The sequence below is a fragment of the Dendropsophus ebraccatus genome, chromosome 10 (genome assembly GCF_027789765.1).
Source record: "Dendropsophus ebraccatus isolate aDenEbr1 chromosome 10, aDenEbr1.pat, whole genome shotgun sequence".
NCBI classification, from domain to species: Eukaryota; Metazoa; Chordata; class Amphibia; order Anura; family Hylidae; genus Dendropsophus; species Dendropsophus ebraccatus.
In genome coordinates this window covers 25099416-25122632 of record NC_091463.1, presented here as the reverse complement: position 1 = coordinate 25122632, position 23217 = coordinate 25099416, and positions in this window count along the sequence as shown.

The window sequence follows — 23217 nt, the reverse complement described above, 5'->3', positions numbered from 1 at the left end:
ACTGCGAACAACCGAACAACGTCTTATTACATGCGAATGATTTGTGAAACGATCAACAAAAAAAATAAGTCCAAATTCTATTAAACGACCAACAATTTCTCATTGGTTGTTTAATCGTTGTCTGCTATAAACGATTATCGTTCAAATCTGAACGATTTAATAATTTTTCGAACGATAATTGTGCCGTGTAATACCACCCTTAGAAATCACCGGATCACTGGCAGTCCATGAATTTACAGGAGGTGTTTAAAATGTATATCAAGCAACCTGTGAATAATTCCCATCTCCTCCATGTTCTTCTATAAGGCTATGTTCACAAGCAGTATTTTTGCTCAGTATTTTGGTCCTCATATTGCAACCAAAACCAAGAGTCGATTGAAAACACAGAAAGGCTCTGTTCACACATACTGGATGGCTGCCATTTAAAGTCAAATAATTGGCGTCATTTTAAAACATCGGCTGTTGTTATGAAACTTTTTGTCATAAAATGGCGGCCATCCACTAAATTTTAACACTGTGTGAACATAGCCTTTCTGTGTTTTCATAAGTAGAAAGTGTTTATTACACAACCAGCACCAAAGAGAACTGAGTGCACGGACATATTACATAAAATTTTTCTGTGTTTTCAATCCACTCCTGGTTTTAGGTTGCAATATGAGGACCAAAATACTGAGCAAAAATACTGTGTGTGAACCCGGCCTAAAGGTATAAATCATCGAAACATCGAAATGTAGTGTGAAAATGTAAATGGTTGAACGTTTTAGAATGTAATCACAATCACTGGACAAGATGTTTCTATCCCTGTATGGAAAGCATGCTATCCATATGTGAGGAGCAGCTCATAAATAACCCTTACAGAATCCAGCCTTTGTCTCGCTAAGCACCATGAAATGTATTACAAATTAATTTCATCCTTTTCTTCTCTGGTATAGCCGCTCAAATAGCTCATTGTTCCCCTGTACCAGAATTATTTACATATGACACAAACAACCGTCACTTCTATAGCGTTGCCTCTGGCACAGAGAAATGTTACATTTCCTCCGATTGCTCTGAAACGACTTTTGTAATTACATTCTGATATGCTGCCAACTTAGCATTAATGTATTTTACATAAATGTGATGTCAGGGCAGGACGAGGAGCCGGATTTATTATACTCGCCGTATACTAGGTTTAGGTTTTCCACCCCCCCCCCCCGTATATAACAACAGCATCACAAAGAGAAAGTTCTCATAAGGACACCTGTGGCGTTCTAAAGCTATATACACACAATCATCTAAATATATTCACACAGATACAAAGCACTATAATACGGTCATATAAACATAGACATTTAATAATACATATAAATAAATATATATATATACCTAATATACTTATATTTACACTCACCGGCCACTTTATTAGGTACACCATGCTAGTAACGGGTTGGACCCTCTTTTGCCTTCAGAACTGCCTCAATTCTTCGTGGCATAGATACAACAAGGTGCTGGAAGCTTCCTCAGAGATTTTGGTCTATATTGACATGATGGCATCACACAGTTGCCGCAGATTTGTCGGCTGCACATCCATGATGCGAATCTCCCCTTCCACCACATCCCAAAGATGCTCTATTGGATTGAGATCTGGTGACTGTGGAGGCCATTTGAGTACAGTGAACTTATTGTCATGTTCAAGAAACCGGTCTGAGATGATTCTAGCTTTATGACATGGCGCATTATCCTGCTGAAAGTAGCCATCAGATTTTGGGTACATTGTGGTCATAAAGGGATGGACATGGTCAGCAACAATACTCAGGTAGGCTGTGTCGTTGCAACGATGCTCAATTGGTACCAAGGGGCCCAAAGAGTGCCAAGAAAATATTCCCCACACCATGACACCACCACCACCAGCCAGAACCGTTGATACAAGGCAGGATGGATCCATGCTTTCATGTTGTTGACGCCAAATTCTGACCCTACCATACGAATGTTGCAGCAGAAATCGAGACTCATCAGACCAGGCAATGTTTTTCCAATCTTCTACTGTCCAATATCGATGAGCTTGTGCAAATTGTAGCCTCAGTTTCCTGTTCTTAGCTGAAAGGAGTGGCACCCAGTGTGGTCTTCTGCTGCTGTATCCCATCTGCCTCAAAGTTGGACGTACTGTGCGTTCAGAGATGCTCTTCTGCCTACCTTGGTTGTAACGTTTGGCTATTTGAGTCACTGTTGCCTTTCTATCAGCTCGAACCAGTCTGCCCATTCTCCTCTGACCTCTGGCATCAACAAGGCATTTCCGCCCACAGAACTGCCGCTCACTGGATGTTTTTTCTTTTTCGGACCATTCTCTGTAAACCCTAGAGATGGTTGTGCATGAAAATCCCAGTAGATCAGCAGTTTCTGAAATACTCAGACCAGCCCTTCTGGCACCAACAACCATGCCACGTTCAAAGACACTCAAATCCCCTTTGTTCCCAATACTGATGCTCGGTTTAAACTGCAGGAGATTGTCTTGACCATGTCTACATGCCTAAATGCACTGAGTTGCCGCCATGTGATTGGCTGATTAGAAATTAAGTGGTAACGTGCAGTTGGACAGGTGTACCTAATAAAGTGGCCGGTGAGGGTATATCCAAAATGCTCAGATACACACAATAACAATATATACTTAAAGGGAAACTAACAGCAGGTTAAAGAAATCTAACCTGCTGGTAACCCCCTAACGTGCACGAGGCACAGAGGAGGAAGGTATGTCTCCCTCCCCAGCACTGTTCCCATGCTGTCAGCAGTGTAATACTTGATCTAGAGCACCGTTAGGAGCACTGCCCCCCCCCCATTCTGTGATGGGGGCAGGGCAGTGCTCCTAACAGTGCTCCAGACCAAGGATTCGTCTAACCTGCTGATAGTTCCCCTTTATAATGGACCAGTAGTGTCCCACATTTCTGCTTTTGTGCTATGTATATGTATATTATGTGTAGGGTGGCACAATCCTATATTTTATTATGTCTCTCAAGGTATTGTGTGTGATGAAGAAAATGTACTGCATTTCTATGTCTTTTTTTTCTCAGGTTTCAATTCACTGACAGCAAGCTTATGTTGCAGGTCACTAAAGGTTTTACTTTGTACTTGATTCTCTGAATGTAATTTGTCTGACACCTGCTTGTGGAGCCAGTCTGTCTAAGGTTATTCCCTGGTCACCTTATCAGAGTCTATCAATTATGCTAAAAGTATAGCATAATTGCACCAGCTGAGAGTCTTCTTCCAGGGGTCTTGCTGCTGTCCAGAGCCCACCACTACTAAGCTGCTGTTCCTGTGTGAGTAACAATGCAGTGCTAGGCTACCAGAGGTGAAAATGTGAGGGAAACTGCCTGTCCACGCTGAGAGTCTCAAGTCAAATCTAGTCAATGGTTGGAGAAGCTGCAATTCTTGCCGAAGTGCCCCACTGCTTTTGTCCCAAGTCCTGTCTGGCAAACGTTAGAGGTTGGCTTCTACCAGTGACACTGGTGCAAAAGACTCCTTGATGTGTCGCTCACAGTAAGGTCACTTTCTTTACAGAGAGTACTGGTTGTCTCTTTCTGCGGCTTTCAAATAATCACAACCTATCCAAAGTTGTCACTGCCCTCTCCAGCAAAGTACAGTACTATATGGACAGTGTCCCGCTTAGTAGTTCAACCTGTCACTCTTGCCTCACTCTCACTTTGTTCTAAACTAAGTCAAAAGTTTGCTCAGTCTACCTGCTAGAAGCAGTGATCCAAACCTTCTCAGAGGAGAATTAACTAACAGACCTGCTCCCAAGCTAACCCGTCTTGTGATCAAGGATTTGTATGCAACTGAACTGTGACAGTATTCTGTATTTGCACCTTAAGGAACTTCCTAAATAAACTTTACCATTCTGCAGTTATTCCTGATATCCTTGTGACTGCATCCTGCACCAACACACTGTAAAGGGTAATAGGAACATTGTTCAAATGTATCTGGGGAGTGCTCAGGCCCTGTGATAAGTGTCGCAGCGGTACCTCAACACCCTTAGCTCCTACACTAGAGCACCTTGTAGCTCCTCGGTCACCACAGACCAGTTAGTAGTTTTGAGCCATTAAGAGGAATGAAAAGGAGAGCCCATTCAGCTTGAAAGACCTAGAGAAATTAAATTGAAGTTTCATCTTCTACAAGTGCCCTGGAGGTGTGATCTTATACTTAGATGCCACGAGTCCTTTGTATTAAGAGCATTTCTGGCTCCTCTTCTAATCTAAGACTGATAGCTTAAAGTTATTTTCATCACAATAACTATATCTAAAACTTTAGTTCATTTAAAATGAAGAAACTTTGCAATTGGTTGTATTTACCTTTTTATCTTTGTCTCCCTGCTAGGCTCTGGTGTGTCTGTCATGTTTACAGCTTCTTGTCTAGGTTCCTTACCACCTCTGTATTAAGAGGCTGGTGACTTCACTCCTTCACTGCTCTGAAGGAAGGGGGTGGTTAGGATCTCAGAACATGCATTAGTAAAGAGATGTGTACAATATCCCCTGCCTGACCACCTTATCTGCAGTAATTATAGGACCTGGCATAGCAGAGCTCAACACAGCACAGCAGAGTGCAGAGCAGAGGAGCACAGTGCTGCTGGCCAGAATACTATATAACTGTGGAGATGTACGCCCTCCATTCAAACCAGGAAGTTAAAACAGGCCATGAGCATGAAGAGGGGTAAGTTTGGCAGCTGAGAATACCCCTTTGAGCATCCAATCAGGAGACTGCATACCCGGGGGAGGAGCAAGGAATGCCCTCAATACAGTACAGTCTGGCCACCCATTTAGAATATCCCACCCCATGGACCCCTGTGGTTGCTGTGACCTTCATAGCATTTATCTTGGGTATGCAAGCTATATGACTGAGACCAAAGATATGTATTAAAAGAGAGGAAAACAAACAGAGCACAACAGGGTGAGACCCAACTAGGGAAGGTCTGTCTGGAGTCGAAAATAACCCACTCACCTGAAATGATTGTGCACATACCAGGTACATAACAGGCACAGAGGGCTCAGTAAGCAGCAACCCAATTCAAGATATCTAATGGTTGCAGCTCTAGCAGAGTGAATGGCAGATGCAATAAATGTGGATACCGGAGCAGTAAGCCAAATATGGCTGCACATGGCTCCAGGCTTTCTATTAGTCTAATAAAAAAAATTGGCACAGATCTATGTGCAGTGATCCCATATTTTGCTTACTATATATGGACTCCCTTCCCGGGCCTTGGTTTGGGCATGTCAGCGGTGCTAAAAGATCAACTACAAGTGATAGATGGTCCTGGGTAGGGTGATCTAGGTAGGCAGGACTTATTCCTTCTTTAAGGTCTGCCCCTCTAGGCGCCCTCAATTTCGTAATCGCAGACTACCCTGCTCCACCATTCTGGAAGCATCATCATGGCACTTTTATTACCTAAGCTATTGCCACCTGCTGGAAATCCTTAAATTCGGTGCTCCTAAACTAGATACTTTCCGCTCATGTGTAACAACCATATTTGAGCCCTCACAAGTACATGTAAAAACTTAGTTCTAAGAGCAGGAAGTTTTATAAAACATTCTGACAGCATCACCTAAGAGTAAAACCCAATTAAAATATCTAATTCTTCATGCATCTGAGCTCCTCGGAGTTGCCGATCCATCGTTCTTATTGTAGTCCCACATTTTTAACCATCCCCATGTCTCATATTATCAATAAATGATAAACTTTTGTGTTGCTTGAGAAATAATTCTATAATTACAGATTTGGAGCTTCGGGAAGACAGACAGGAACTCCGGCTTCTTCTGCAGTAACTGGCATCTTCCCTATTACTCATAATAAGTGACTGCAGTATATCCCCATAGGAGCTGAGCCACAAATTCCCTCCTCGCTGTGTGGGTGTCTTTGGCTGCCAGGTTATGATGTATGCCTTCTATTGAAGGTTTGCAGCATGTTTCCCATCTTGGACTTACTCTCTGAGGTCAGTCCTGTGGTCTGAGAAACATTCCTGAGCCATGAACGTGCTTACTCTTCACAATTACTGATTGTAATAAGATACCAGACTTGGGATTAAGACACATATCTCTCTTTTTTTGCCACTTTTTGACTTTGCAGTGAGGGGGTTGATCCAATATTAATGGACGGTGAGGGCTGATTATTATTTCTATCTGTAATGCAAGATTCTAGATTAGATTTCACTAGCTGTGTATAAGCATAAAATCTAATGTATACTGTAAATTTTTGAGAACTGTCCAGCTGTAAAGTGAAGAAACTAAAGCTTTGCCGGAGAGCTCTGGGAGACTATACAGGAACATAGATTCCTTGAGAAAGGCACAGTCTTTGAAGGGAACCTGTCATCACTTTCATGCTGCCTGAACCACTAGTCATTAGGGCAGTCCCCGGTGGCTTCTGCCGGCCACGTTGGCTTTGATTGAAAGATCTTTCCCTATACTAAAACGGAGGGAGATCTGAGAGGCTGGAGAGGTAAGAAGAAGCCACTGAGGACAACCCAAATGACATGTGGTTTGGGAAACATGAAAGTGATGCCAGCCTCCATTTAAGTGATGCGATCACAATACCATTACTCATTACATTTGATTACATTACATTTGATTAAACCACTAGCACTGGTGCAGGAATGCCTTTGGTGCAGTCCTTTTTTTGAACCGCCGCCCAGTTACCACGCATGGCACTGGTCTGTTCCTGAGCACTGGCCGGCATGGAGCACTGGAGGCAGGCCTGCCGGACTGACCAGTGCTCAGGAGTAGACTGGCGCTATGTGCGGGAACTGGGCGGAGGTTTCAAAAAAGGACTGCGCCTCCGGCATCCCTGCACCCACGCAGGTCTGTTCATGTGAAAAACCTTAGTGGTACATTCACTTTAAGAACCTTACATTTTCTATAGCAGAGTTAGGGCCCTAAGTAAGACATACTAAATGTTCAGTTAGTAAGACCAAGACTGTGATGCCAAGGGAAGGGGGGGGGGGGGGGTATACTTTCAATGGTCTCTTTCTTCACTCAAGAAAATGGAAAGTTGCAATAAATTATGGCTGAAGCATGCTGTCAAAACTCTGTTCATTCATCCCGTTGTGTTATAATTTCATTTTCAACTGTGGTTTTAGTCTTATTTTCCTACTCCTGAATACTGCTAATGGCCCATGAAGTGTGTAGGGGAAGGGAGCAGAAATGTGCTGATGTTTACCAGTCACAACAATAATTATATGGGTCAGGCTGAAATCCCCCATACTGCACATCTTCTGTACATAATTATACGGCCACAGCTCGGAGAATTTAAGTGACTTCTTGGAAATAATGCACATACACTCTCTGTTCTTGTGACCTTTTGTAGTAAATCATAATGCTAGTATTGCTAATAGCATCTTTAAGAAGCCTCAAGATCCTAACATTTCTCATCAATATATGTACGTCATATACACCGAAGCCTGAAACTAATCAAAATTCCTCTTTAGACATGGTCTAAGCTTTGCAATCTCCTGTATTTTTGGATTCCTGAGTTAAGATCTTGACGAGTACGTCTTCTAGACTTTAGGCCCAATTACAGGGAACGATTATCGGCCATATTCAGCCAATAATTGTCCCGGGTAATAGAAGGCAACGATCAGCCGACATGAACGATGTCGGCTCATCGTTGCCGTCGTTTGTCCTTTAACATATTGAAAGACAAACAACTATCATAGCAGCGAACTGCTGCCATCGCCTCGCGGAATAGGAGCGGCGGCAGCAGACCACTGCTATCCTCTATGGGCCGCCCAGATGATCTAACGATCACCCGAACGGCCTCATCTGCACTTACCCGCTCTCTGCTGCCGCGTGTAGTAGCAGCGGCACGGAGCAGAGAACCAGGAGCAAACGAGCGCTGACATCTCTTGTTTGCTCCTCTATGTCTCTCCGAATAATAGGAGCTTTTGACTAATTTAATAAAAGGGGATTTTTAATGTTATTTTATGTTAAAAAACTGATAAACAGCACCAAGTTTTCTATAGCCATGATTGCTCTTCGGCACCACTTCATTCTTCACCCCTTGAAGCCTACTTGTGTCTAGGACATGGGAATTTTTAGGAAGTTTCTGTTACTTTACCAATAATTTTAAATGTTTTTCTTTCAGAATGGAGGATTTTCTAATGAGTTTAAAATAAGAAAAATGTGAGTCATTGGAATACATGGACCTGGTATCAATTAGAGTAGATTGCTTTCAGAACTTCCTACTGTAATGACTGTTATATAATGAAACATTTGTCAAACTGTATATTAGTGTCAGTGTTTATGTGATTGAGCACAAAATAGTAGCTGAATCTTTATTTCTTAAAGGAGTAGACACTGAAAAATCTTATAAAATTTATTTATATGCCAAACATTTCATTGTTCATCGGGAGGTAGAGAAAAGAAGGGTATAAGGGTGGGGTCAACTTCTCTTGTATAAATTGCATACTATTGCTCTGAATAGGAAATGTGTAGCCCTCTCTCTGCTGCCTTGTGCCAGATACCTACAAGCTTAGCAGCTGTCTGTCGGTCTCTCTCTCTCTCAGAGGAGGTCTCTTTCTCTCTATGTAAAGCTATTTTGGTCTGTAAGAAGCTGTCTCCCTGATGTCCCTCTCTCTCTCTCAAATACAGCAACAGCAGTCTTCTAAAACCAAATACTCTCAGGCATGCAGAACGCTGGTGTGCACATTTGGTAAGAGATGCCTAAAGTTATTCCCTTTATGCTGCAGAGTAGTTACAAAACTTAAGTCATGCGGACAAAAAGAGGAAGAAGCGGCTGCACCTCACACCTATGGCTGACACTAATGCCTCTCGGCTACATTAAAAAACCAATGCCAGGATGTTGGTATGTAATTTGATCAAACCATATTGCCCCATGTACCACGTGCAGGTCCCCTGGATCACATGAGTCCCTACACTAACTCAACACTGTGTCGGTCAGCGACCGCAAACCCCGCAAAGCAAGCGCAAGCAGGAAAGGGAGGCCATAGAATGGCCCTGCAACCCAAATGTCACAGGACCAAACCCCAAGAGCCCCCCGAACCCAGCAGGTGCCGCCAGTGGAGAAAGCTGCCACCAAGCAACACAAGTGTGTCCGCATTTTGCTTTTCTCCCTTTTCTGAGTGCTAGCACTCCTCCTTGTAAAACCCATGTGACCCCAATTAGCAGGAGGCACCTGTGCACACATGGCAAGTACCTCGTATTTTTCCCATTCTACCTGCAGGAGTAATGGTGAGTAGTAAGACCGTGTTCACACTTGTGTTGCTTGGTGGCAGCTTTCTCAGCCAGCGGCGCCTTCTGGGTTTGGTGGGGCCCTTGGGGTTTTGTCCTGTGATATGGCCTCCAATCCCTGCTTGCGCTCACTTTGAGGGGTTTGCGTTTGCTGACCGACACAGTGTTGAGTGTAGGAACTCATGTGAGCCAGGAGACCTGCACGTGGTACATGAGGCAATATGGTTTGATCAAATTATCTACCAACATCCTGGCGTTGGTTTTTAAATGTAGCCGAGAGGCATTAGTGTCAGCCATAGGTGTGAGGTGCAGCAGTTCCTTTCTCTTTTTGTCCGCATAACTTAAGTTATGCTCCTTCCTCAGCACAAGCCCTATCTAAACCAGTGGAACTACCCTACTTATGTACCTAAAATGGACATGGAAGCAAGAAAACAGGCTGCCGGCTATCTACTAGTGTTGAGTGACCACTTAAATGTTCGAGTGCTCATTACTCGAGTTCAGCCTTTTTAAATAATCGAGTGCTCGACTGGCCCCTTGAAATCAATGGGAGACTTGAGCATCTAAAGGAGAAGTCTGGCGATTTATGAATTCCGGAAGCCATCAGAGCCAGGAGGAATTTGATAACAAGTATGAACTTACCTCGCCACGTGCCTGTGGTAATTGGTTGGACCAGCCTCAGGACCCCCGTCGGGCTCTGGAATCTCCAGGGCTGATATGTCATGACCTGGCTGATGCAGTAGCAGCTCAGCAAGTCAGTGACTGATAAGGGACACTGCCCTAGTCACTATTTGGCTGAAGGTACATCAGCCGGAACAGGCCTTTTCCCCCGAGTCATGAGGTTATCATGAGGACTAGCCACTAACCATGGGTTTATTCACATTCTGACAAAACAGGAGTGTATCTTTAAATGTGTGCATAACATACTTGTGTGTAACATGGTACTGAGCATAAAACCGAATGAATAAAGCAGAATTACAGGGTTACTGTGATTACATCCTTATGCTACTGCAGCCTATGGTTGAATGCATTTCATGACATTATAGAAGTGGTAATACATCTGAGACCAGAAGAGCCAGCATAAGGATCAACAACATCTATGTCACAGTATGTTGTGTGATTACTACGTCCAATTATATGCCCACATTTGTATTCATAGGGCTCTCTGGGACTATAAAAAAGTTTATTGCACACAAGACACACTTACACTTTGTAAAGAGCTTATAACATAGTTCCTGTGGCTGTGGACCCTGAAATCTGTTCTTAGATCAACTTGCTTCATAGTGTAAGTATATCCTGTTTACTACTATTTATTACGGTACCAGATATCAGGGTTAGAGTAAACACAGTTCACACAGTGTTTGACAGCGGCCGTTCTGTCAGTATTTCCCTACCGGCCGGATGAACTTAATTTCTTTTTAATTGGAATGCGAGCACATATGGGTGTGCTCACATTCCAATTACCCATAGGAGACAATGTAAAGTGCGGCCAGAGCCGCACTTTACATTGTCTGCTCTGTCTGTGAAGGCTATTCAAAGAATAGCGGCCACACAAAACTGACATGTCAGTTTTTTGTGCGGCAGCATGGAATCCCGGCCAGAGTGTATACAGTGTGTATACACTCTGGCTGGGATTCCATAGACTTCATTAATTAATTAATTAATTAATTAATTATAACGGCCGTGGTTGCAAATCTGCAACTATGGCCATTGTTTAATGAATGTTTACATTGTGTAAACATAGCCTTAAAGTGACAGGTTTCCCTTAATACTTATTCCCTGCTTATGGCTGTTTCTGTGTAACCTCTGCTTATATCTGTAGATGTTGTTGAAGGTTGAAAAGATTGTAGTCATTTAAGTACAGCCACATAGTGGAGAAAAATAACTTGTAAATAAGTTAATAAAGATTGTAACCACAGTCTTTATTAACTTGGACTATTAACAGCTAGACACCAATATACACTTAAACTATTGTATATATATATATATATATATATATATATATATATATATATATATATATATATTATGAAAAATAGATCCAACCATATATGTCTAAACAGGTAAAAGGAGGTCACAGAAGTAGCACAGAGAAAGTTAAAGGGGTAGTTCAGCAAAAAAAAAAAAAAAAAAGTTTCTTTTGAAGGGGTCATCCCAAAATTAAAAGTTGTTACTTAAGAGATACTAATTCTTCTTGAGTAGAGCATCATAAAGGTTTATGGAAATTTGAAAGCCATTTTTACTCCACTGGGAATCCTGGAAAGAAAGGATAAACAAAACAGCTCTCTCACACAACCTTGAGGAGGTGGTTTTCCCTTCAAGTCAGTGTTTCACTCCAATTAGGAATCTTAGAACATCGAGTAAGGATGTCTGCTGAGCCAAATATCTCTCCAAAAGCAAAGAAACCCACCTGTTTCGGAGGCCTATTGACCCTCATCAGTAGACAGCAGGGTGCGGGCTGCATATTAAGTAAATGGAATGGTGGCCATACTGTACATGTACAATTCCATTGACTCAGGGAACAACAGTCATCCATTCTCATGATCACTTGGACCCTTACTATCTGCGACCTTGAGGATAAGTAATAACCTTTAAAAAGGTTTTCTGGAAAAATTCATTTTTAGCCATCCTGCCGAGGCTGTGGGGGACATATCAGTAATGTATACTTACTTGTTCTGCCCCCACCACTGCCAGATCCCGTGCCGCATACTACATGCCGATTTTAATGTTTTCATAACATCCGATGAAGTGTCGCTCCCACCTGAAATATCCGCTCAACATAGAGGGAATAGGACGTCATCAGATTTTATGAAAACGTTGATAGTGGCGCAGAGTGGGTGTCAAGGGGCAGGACAAGTAAGTATATATCACTGACATGTCCCCCACAGCCCCGGCAGCATGGCTAAGTATGAATTTTTCCTCATCACCCCCTTTACTCCTGTGATAACCCCTTTAATAAGCCTTAGTTTAACATATATCCCAAACCCATGACTAATATCTCTTCAAGCTATGACAATAAAACTATATCAATTATAAAACAATTTGTGGTCCTAAGCCAAACAATCGTACAATCCAACAGAGATTTAGAACACAAAGACACAACTCTCCCAAAATTTAGCCGTGATCAGCTGATCGCATGGCATCCCACTCTCGGCAGCCGATTTTGCTGCAGAGGACTGGATTAGAATTACGTAGTGGCTAGTCAAATGAATGGCCACCTATGCCATACATGCTCACCTTGAGACCTCTACAATGGTAGTCTCTTGTATGGAGCAACAAACTATGTTGGGTTACGGGGGGTGTCAAACGTGTAATTCCCTATTTTGATGTCCATGTCCCAATCTTACTGAGACAAAGCCTTTACTATGTAAGCCAGTGAACCAGTCCATGCTGAGTGGGTAATGAAAATGTCTTTTTCTGTGGGATCAAGAAAAGTTTTTCTCTTATCATGTTGCCGAATTGGATTTTTTTTCGTCAGCACTTTATCATACTTAAAGCGTTAATACTCACCATACCTACTGTATATACAATTTATGTAACATTTATGCCTAAACTTCCTCACTAAAAGTTCCCCCATGATGCAGTTTAGCAAAGTTGACTTTAGCAGAAAAAGAAGTTTACTGTTGCCACATCTGTACTTAATCCCAAGATCACAACTCTGCATCTGGATCCTTCATGTAGCCGTTTGTTACTTATATCACCTTTCCTTTGAAAGAGGTGTCACTTTGTCAATGTCATGAACAAGGGACCATTGGGAATTTCATGACAGCTAATTATATGTTTAGCCATATGTGATTTATTGGGCCCATTCAAAATGTTATGCACATCTTTCTTGAAAAAAGAAGGTGCAAATTACAGGAGTCAGTGAAGTGGATCTACAACATTTAATCACCGCATAGGAGCTATATATCTATTTCCTTAACTACCCATACTGAGACGAAACAACGCAATGTAATCACAAACATGCAAATGTCAAATTATAAATAGCAAGTGATGACAAATATCTAGTTAAGTTGACTTTTTCTGCATGTAAATTACTTGGTCTATGGTTGTTCCATAGCTTATTTGCTAATCGCTTAATCAATAACTATGGCTATTCCATTCAATACTGTTAAAACATTGTCCTCCAAATTTAAGCTTCTGTGTGAATTTGTCATGGTGATGCAATCCACTTGGCCCAATTTGCTGAAAATGTGGCTTTCATTAGTGTTAAGCTAGCATTAAAATGCTCTACTGCTCTTTACTTGAGGCAAACTTGCTCAAACTTGAGTTGCTCATACTCAAATGCTCGAATCCCATTGAAATCAATGGGAGACTCCAGCACTGAACCAGGTGCCCCCTGCTCAGCAGAGCGAAAGTTGCCTGGTTCACCTTTAAGTGATGTGTAAAGGAAATGTACAAAAATTAGAATTAAAAAAATGCAACAGGTTACTGGAAGAAGCATTACAACTTCAGGGGTACGCCATCAATTGACGGCATAACCTTGCTGTAACCTGAGCACCACAAGGTGCTTGGTCGATAATAGTGCCTATTTGAGCACCCCAATGCTTGAATGAGCACTAAACTCGATAGAGCATGCTTGCTCAAACCTATTCTTCACATTTGTGTAAGGTGACTTTATACCTTGTTTGTACACTAAGGCCACAGTCACACAACGCAGGTTTTCATTAAATAACGGCTGTTATTTAATGAAGTGACAGATCGCTTCAATTACTATGGAATCCTGTCTGGAGTGTATACACCCTGGCCAGGATTCCATGCGACAGCACAAAAAACTGACATGTCAATTTTGTGCGCCCGCTATTCATTAAGACAATGTGAAGACAATGTAAAGTGTGGCTCTGGCTGCATTTTACATTGCTTGTTATGGTTAATTGGAACGCGGGCACACCCGGATGTGCCCGTATTCTAATTTTTAAAAAAGTGATGTTCATCTGGCTGGTACTGACACGGCCGTCAAACATTGTGTGAACCCGGTGTCAGGTAGGGGTCTGGGAACACAACAGACAAGTGCAGTCCTGCAACTGGCACCCAGCCCAGCTGGCCCTACCTACTTGCCACAGCAGTTCTGTGGTAACTGCGGACAACTGGGCGATGTTCCCTATGCTTGAAATAAGTGTAACACAAAAAAAGGACAAGACAAACACAATAATAGAATAGTCAAAGGTCAGGGTCGGCAACAACCGAGCAGCAAAGGTACAAAATCAGAATCCGAAAGCGAGGTCAAGGTCAGAAAATCCAGAGGTCAGAATCACTATAACACAAGGTCAGGAGATGCTGGGTCAAGGCACTAGGAACTAGGCGCTATCACAGGCAGAGAACATGAGACAGAGTGGAAGACTTATAGGAGAAGTCCCAGCCCAACCCAGATACTGACAGCTAACTGGGCAAGTCAGCTGTCATTCAAATTACTGTGATAGCAAACAGCTAGTGCTGATCAGCAGGTGGAGTGCAACACTGGACCCTGCTACAACCAGGAGCAGCAGAGTAGAGTACAGCAAAAACCTAAGTATTCTGGACGCTGAGCCGAACACAAGGCCCGAGTCCTAACACCTGGCCTCACAAGGAAAAATAAAATAGAAAAATAAAAAACTAAATATTTTGTAATTTAGTACAATTATGCTTATAAGGATTTTCCCACTAGAAAATGGGATATGGAAGTCTAATATATTCAGGAATTACAGCCAATCCTAAGAATGAGGCGACTGCAGCAGAGTTGTGTTTCCAGTACAATGTCTTAGATCGATAAGAGTCGGAAGCCTGATCCATCAAGAGATCACAATATGGAAGTCTTGTGCAAAGGAAAATTGATCCCTATGCCAGTGTGCAGTGTCCCGGAACAGAGTTGCTTCTCTTGTTTTTTCCTTCAAAGTGTATCTTTATATCTGAGTCAGTCAATATGTTATTGCCTCTGTTCTGGAAAGCTATGGTCCACTGCAAACTGTGTATATTGTGTCACCCCTCTCAGTATTCAGGTCTGTTATTTCCTTTATTTCTCATGCATATTCAGTTATCAGTGCCTAATGGTATTATGTCGCCCCCCAGTGTTGAAGTATGGTACTTCTCATGTATATGTGTCCCATATGTCCTAATGGTGTGATGATGCAATGGCTGGATGTCACGTGACTGCCCCTGCTTCCATGGTAACCCCAATGGCCATCGAGCTTTGTCTGAGGAATACCATGTGACTTCCTCTCTACCTCAGTCCTGTCTTCCACCTTCAGGGGGACAGGGTGTGTATTGCTGCTGCTCCTGTGTCACAAGGCCGCAACCTTGTGGTACCTGCTGCTGCACTGACTATTGTTCCGGTCCAGTCGGGACCTGGCTGTGTTCTATTCTCAAGTTCTCAAGATTCCCCTCCTAACCACAAGATCTGGGTGTTGTCTTCAGTTATTACTACCATCATCTCTCATCATCAGAAACAGCAAGTATTCATCTCAGCTCCATTCCGCCCAGCATCTTATCCTCAGTATCACTACTACTCCCATCATTCAGTATGTTACTCTCACAGCCTATTGCAGCATCACCGTTGTTTCTGAACCTTGGCATTGGTGTAATTATTGGTGCCCTGACTAAGGACAATGAAGAATTGCTCGGCCTCCTCTTGGTCAGTTTCCCGCTCTACAGTTGCTATCCCTCGTGCCCATACCGTGACATACCATCAGGCAAGTGGCTAACCGGGTTCTTACCCAGTACTACCACCTACTACTACTCTCAGTGGAGTGGCCCAGCGCAAACGTATTACCTGTATTAATGAAACCTGGATGGGTATTTTTTCTGTTCTTTATTGCAGATAGATACAATGCATTGCGAATCAGAAGGTGACCCTTCTTAAGGTTAGTTCATTGCATATATAAAGTGATTACTAGAGATGAGCATAACCATGCTTGAGTCCGATTGTTCATATTTGATTACCAGTGACTGAAGAAGTTGGATGCAGCCCTAGGTAACTCATGTTTTCAGCCCGGGTAACCATGTTCGCCAGGCAGCCTTAGGACTGCATCTAACTTCTTCAGCCACCGGTATTCAAATACCAAATTATTGGATTCGAGCATGGTCCAGTTGCTCTCATCTTTAGTGATTACATATCACCTCTAAGGCTTAAGGCTATGTTCACACTACGTATATTTTCTTTAAACTACGGCCGTTGTTGCTGAGTGCAACAATGGTCGTGGTTATTACGAAAATATACGTAATATTGCCCCCTATGGGATCCCGGTCGGAGTGTATACACATAGTATAAACTCCGTCCGGGATCTCTTGCGGCACCGTGAGAAACTGACACGTTAATTTTCTGCGTCTGCTATTCAATGCGACCGGTCTCATACGCGGTGTGAACATTGCCTAAAGATAGAAATACCTAAAGAAAGGGCAGCATCTAACAGAGACAGAGACAGACTCCCCTATCACTATAAACTGTGAAATGTCTTAAAGCTATCGGAAATCCAAACTTTGTTTGACCGGCTGGATCCCTTTTGGCTTCACCACACCTAACTGGACTTGATTGATAACTAACGATAAAAAGAGAAAGAAGACAAGAAACAAGAGATGGAAAAAAACCTCCAATCTATGTCAAAATGAGGTATTTCAGATGGCAGTAATATCTATGACATATCCCTATGGCAGGGGCAGGTCAATAGTTTTTTTATGACTATTTTTAGCATGCACTCTTTATGTTTTGTTTTTTTTTTTTGGGGGGGGGGGGCTTGCTCAACATGTGCTGTGTTTGCTTTTAAAGGTGAAAAAAATTGCATTACTTTTGGAATGTGGGATTCATTTTTGGACTTGTCAATCATGTCCAGGAAAAAACCACCAGGGACTTATAACTGCTCAGAAATAGGGAGTGACCTATCAATCAAGGAGACTCTACCAGCGACCGCCCCGGTACAGACTCAAAACTCTTTTTCCAAAAACTGTGATTTCACTTCAATGTAGATAAAGCAGCATAAAAATGCCCCTTTAAGACTATAACCAACATGTGAACTAGTGTGAAATAAATGCTTTTGCGTTCTCTAAAAGTTTGACACGTCAGGCTTGAAGAAGCTGGTAGCAGAATGTGGTCATGACATTCCAAGAAACAAAGTTCCAGGAACACATTTTGCATCAAAGCTCCTCACAGAGGAATCGCTTCTTTTGTCATATATTCTATTAAAGAGATTAGAGTTCAAGCTACTCCGGAGATATCTATTATGTGCTGCCTGAGACTCCATAAGTCCCTTTATTTGTTAGAGAATTGCACAAGGGTACTGTATATTATCAAAAGCAGGAACAGAAAAAGCATTAGATAAAATGTACAGTACCTTCAGTTATTTATTATGGCAAATGTTACATACCTGTAAGTAACTACAATGCAGTCGCTCACATGATAGCATACTGGCAAATTGCAATAGATGTTGCAGTTATGCAATATCAGCTCTTGCATTTACCACCTTGCACCCCTGGGTCACCACATATGTATGACAGACTGTACCTTTAAAGAGGTTGCTTAAAGGGGTATTCCACTTGATGTTAAATCATCCCCCTCCTGGATACTAACAATGAATTCCATAACATCATTAGCTTTTCTGTCTCCTTCCCCCAGTGATGGAGGGTAAAAATGGCTTGTTTATTATTTCATGCCACGGGGAGATAGTGGAGAGAGTTTAGGGGGTATTCCACTCAAGTAAAATGCATTTTAAATCATCCCGCCTCCTAGAGACTAACAATTCATTCCATAATTGTTATTACCTTTTCTGCATCTTTCCCCCAGTTCTGAGCCTGCTGCTTTCTACTGAAGACACAGAAAACTGTGAGTGAGCTGTTCACTCAATCTCCCCCTCTTCCCCCTCCTTCCCGTGATGGCTTATGTAAATAGTTTCTCTGGTCGTCTGTTTCTGTGAGGGAGTTAATCTAAAGTCAAGTTACTTGTTACCTCACTGTGATCAATCCTCCTGGAGTTCAGACACAGCCAGCCAGGGACACATGTTTACGCAGTGTTTACATGAGCCGTCTTAAAAGGGAGAGGAGAGGAGGGGCAGACGGAGACCTAGTTTTAAGCGTCTTCAGCAGAAAGCAGAGGGCTCAGAACTGGGGGAAGGATGTAGAAAAGGTACTAAGAACAAGTATTGAATGAATTGTTAGTCTCCAGGAGGGAGGAGGATTTCACATGTATTTTACTTGAGGGGAATACCCCTTTACACTCTCCCCACTATCTCCCCGGCCATTTTTACCCCCCTTACTCGCCTGCTGCTCCCCTCTGCATGACCTTCTGGTCCCTGCTATGTTTCTGTTCTGCTGACTTTCTCTGATATCCCACCTGCAGAAAATATATGATAGTATTTTAATACTTTATGGGTGTTTATTTAGGCAATACGTAGCACTATTATTTGGGCATTGTATGAAAGTATTATTAGTCTATGTATGACAGTATTCATATATTGTTGCCTAGGATAAACATTTTTTTTTTTTTTTTTTTTGGGGGGGGGGGGTACCTATTCTCTTTCAATATTTAAAGGGGCACTCCGGGCTGGGGTTATTTTTATTGTATGGCCGGGGAAGGGGTGGAAATGGAGGCCATCGGTCACTTACCCTCTGGTTTCAGCGCCGGGTCCAGGATCTCGCCGCCCCGCTCTCCTGTCTGCTGCCACTTCCTGGTCTGAGCTGCGGCTTGAGACGTGATGTCTCAAGACAGCTCAACAATTCAGCGGCCAAGGCAGGACCCCGCTACCACCGCTGAATCGCTGAGCTGCCTTGAGACGTCACGTCTCAAGCCGCAGCTCAGACCAGGAAGCGACAGCGGGACGGGGAACGGGGCGGCGCGATCTGGGACCCCGGACTGGAACCGGGGAGGTAAATGACCGGCACCCTCTATTTCCACCCCTTCCCCGGCCATACAATAAAAATATCCCCAGCCCAGAGTACCCCTTTAAAGCTTTTTTACTATTTCTGCATGAAGGCTGATAGTGAATACCGAATTAATTTTCACCAGAGAAAAAGCATCATGGAACATCTGAAACACATGATAGTTAGTTTCATGTAAATGTATCTGATTGTGTAATCACCGACAAACCTGTAGGGCATTGTGAATAGCATAAGCTGTGGTGTCTAGACAATATGTCCTTATAGCTGACAAGCATGTAATTGTTTTACTAAATGCAAGAAACCTCAGAAAACGCCTGGATAATTAAGTTTTGCAGATGCCCAGGGGCAACTAAGACAAAGCAGATGAGCTGGAGAATGCACTGGGTTTTTTTTGGTCTTCTTCATCCCAGCAGCTGTAAATTTGACCTTGAGGAAACTGGAAAATAATATATTGTGTTATTTCCAGATTTTTAAGGAATGTTAAATAAAAAGCCAAGTTTAATAGTTTATTCACAGTTTTTTTTTTCTTCTTTATACACCTTCCAGTTAAGAACGTAAGGGCCAAATAACAGTGAGGTCTCCGATGGACTAAAGTATTTCACATTCTTTTTACCCCAAGATAGTTCACATTAATTAAAGAGGTACACCGGCAAAAATATTTTTCTTTCAAATCAACTGGTTTCAGAAAGATAAATATAGATTTGTTATTTACTTCTATTTAAAGGGAACCAATCACTGGAAAAAAGCATATAGAGCTTTTGAAATGTGCCGTTAGAGCACACAGCACACTTGCCACACGTGTTTCCATAGCCTCCGTGCCTTCCCCGTGTAAGCCGCAAAGTAACTTTATAAAACTGGCGCCCTGTATGCTAATTACCTGAGGTAGTCACCTGGGCGGTGTTCGGCTAGCAGGTAGTCACGGTCCCCTGGGCGTTCTTCCGCTGTAACCACGCCCCTCTGGGCGTGATTCAAATGGCAGAGTGGCTGTGGCGTCACTCGGGAGCGCGACGTGCCCAACGTCGGCGCGCTTACGTACTGATGCCGGACGCCGCCGCACATGCGCAGTGCAGCTGCTTTCATTCCGGTTGGACTGCGCCTGTGCAGAATAGCCTCGAACTCCGGCTAACAGGCTATTCGAGGCTATTCTGCACAGGCGCAGTACCGCCGGAATGGAAGCGGCTGCACTGCGCATGTGCGGTGGCGTCCGGCATCAGAATGTCACAGCTACTCGGCCATTTGAATCACGCCCAGAGGGGCGTGATTACAGCGGTAGAACGCCCAGGGTACAGTGACTACCTGCTAGCCGAACACCGCCCAGGTGACTACCTCAGGTAATTAGCATACGGGGCACCAGTTACCAGTTACAAGTTACTTTGCGGCTTACACGGGGAAGGCACGGAGGCTATGGAAACACGTGTGACAAGTGTGCTGTGTGCTCTAACAGCACATTTCAAAAGCTCTATATGCTTTTTTCCAGTGATTGGTTCCCTTTAAAAATCTCAAGTCTTACAATACTTATCTGCTGCTGTATGTCCTGCAGGAAGTGGTGTATTCTTTCCAGTCTGACACAGTGCTCTCTGCTGCCACCTCTGTCTGTGTCAGGAAGTGTCCAGAGCAGCAGCAGCAAATCCCCATAGAAAACCTCTCCTGCTCTGTACAGTACCTGATATTGACAGAGGTGGCAGCAGAGAGCACTATGTCAGACTGGAAAAAAACACACCACTTCCTGCAGGACATCAGGCAGCTGATAAATATGAGAAGACAAATAGAAGTAAATGACAAATCTATAACTTTCCGAAACCAGTTGATTTAAAAGAAAAAGATTTTCGCTGGATATTTGCTCTAATGTGACAGAGCTGAAACCTAGTCTATAACTATCCAAGACTGATCCAGTCCTGTATCCATGCATAAAGAACAAACAATGACTATATTATAAATATGAGAATAAGGTACAAGGGGCTACCGAGTAGGGGTCCATCATCCACCCACTTTATAGTGATGGGAATAAATTCTATATTAGAACATTTCCTTTCATGTATGAACACATACATACATACATACATACATACATACTACATAGATACATAACCTAGTTTTCATACTTTTCACGGTCAAGACTGTCATACGGGGACAAGTCTGTAAACCCGCGGGAGTCTACCGAAAAGATCAGACACTTGTTCCTTTCCACGGGCAGCTGAAGATTTCTGGAATGTACTTTTGCTTGCAAATGTCAAGGACAGCCATTAAATCACATGTAAGGAATACATACATGCGGTGGGATCCCTTTTTACAAGGTTTTTTTTTACAATCCAGTTCCAAGACAGGGGAAGTAGGGTGAGAATGCACAGACTTTAAGGAAATGCAAAATGATGGATTTATAGGATGGAATCGCTACCTACATATGGGGAAATACATATATACATGGAAAAGGATATCATAAATTCATCTCTGACATCTCCAAGCTGCTCTGTCCTCTGTCTTCTTGCGTTTAGCTCTAATAGCGTACATCAGTGGGGTAAAGCGTACACATGACATGAAGCTGCAGGAGGAAACATAGCTGCTATGGGGCAATAGCTCATAAACGCTGGGGAGCTATTTGAATGTCAAGTAGATAGTGATTCTGAACAGTATCCTCTAGAGTTCATCTCTGGCAATTGTCTTTTAAAGGGGCTCTGTCAGCTTTATAGCATGCTCACAGCTGCAGACATAGGCAGATAGGCGAACAGGAGATAAAACAAATGATACCTGTCTCTTTGTTTATGGCTGTTGCTGCAAAAGTATGAAATCATGTTTACGTCTAAACTGAAAAGTCGCAGAGGCTGTGCTGAGCCTTAGCATGCACGTCTCCTCCCTCTCACACCCCTTAGGGAGGAGTGGGGGAGAGAGGAGGCATGCATGCTGGAGCTCAGTGTATCCTTTTACACACTTCAGCTTGGAAATGATTTAATGACTTTTCAAACAGTCATCAGGTAAGGGACAGCTATCAATTTAGTCTTCTTTACTGATCACTTACAAGTAGAATCAGCTTAAGGCCATGTTCACACAGCATATACAATCAATAAACAACGGCTGTTGCAGTTTGCTGCAACGGCAATTGTTTATTGACAACGGCCATCTGCAGTGTTTTCTATTAAAACAAGGCTGGACTATATACACTCTGTACACAGTGTGGCCGTGGTTATGTGCGGCCGCACAGAAAACTGACATGTCTGGCCGGGTGAACATCACAGACAGCGGCCGGTGTTTGACACGGCCTGTCAGACACCAGACATTGTGACACAAAGTGTGAACGAGACCTTAATGTTTCAAATCTCAAAATCTGATCTGATTCTCCCATTTTCCTAAGCACGCGAAACTGGGCAAAACAACTAATACAAATGTAAAAAATGTACCAAAAAAAAAAAAAATTCTAATCTATTATTGTTTTTTCTACCCAGAATTTCCAAAAGATCTGATTTGTCATTAATTGTTTAGCCTCGTCTAATCTCATTCACATAATTGGTCCATTGGGATTATTTTCCCAATCCATGATGATGCTTCTGTATTGCTCACCTATGACATTAAGAAATGAATATTTTTGCAGACATAAACTAAGTGTAAGAATGAACCAAATTTATCACACTTGTTCATGTCCTTTGATAGAACTATAGCCTTTTTAGGCTATGTTCACACTACGTAAAACTATGGCCGTAGTTCTCGCCGCAGAACTACGGCCATAGTTTTGCGGTGTGTAACATAGTCTTATTTTCAATTGGATCCCGGCCAGAGCGTACACACATCATATACGCTCCGGCCGGGATCCCATGCGGCGCCAGAAAAAACTGACATGTCAGTTTTCTGCAGCCGGAATTCAGTAAATTCCGGCCGCAGAAAGACCTGTCAGTTCACACAGTGAAGCAAGCGGCTCCGGCCGCTCGCTTCACTGTGAGCTATGGGAAGCTCTGATGCGAGCGCGCGCTGAAGTGCCCGCATCAGAGCTCCGCGGCCGGAAAGATCACACGGCCGGTACTTAAGTGAACATAGCCTAAGACACCCTTGTCTAATTTTATAGCACCTATTACTCGGCTTAGCTTACATCAATGTTAGCTGCTATTCTCTTTAATGGGAGCTGAGCTGTAGTAACCCAACATCACCACTTTGTAATGTTCCGAGTGGATGATTATGGCTTTGAACATTG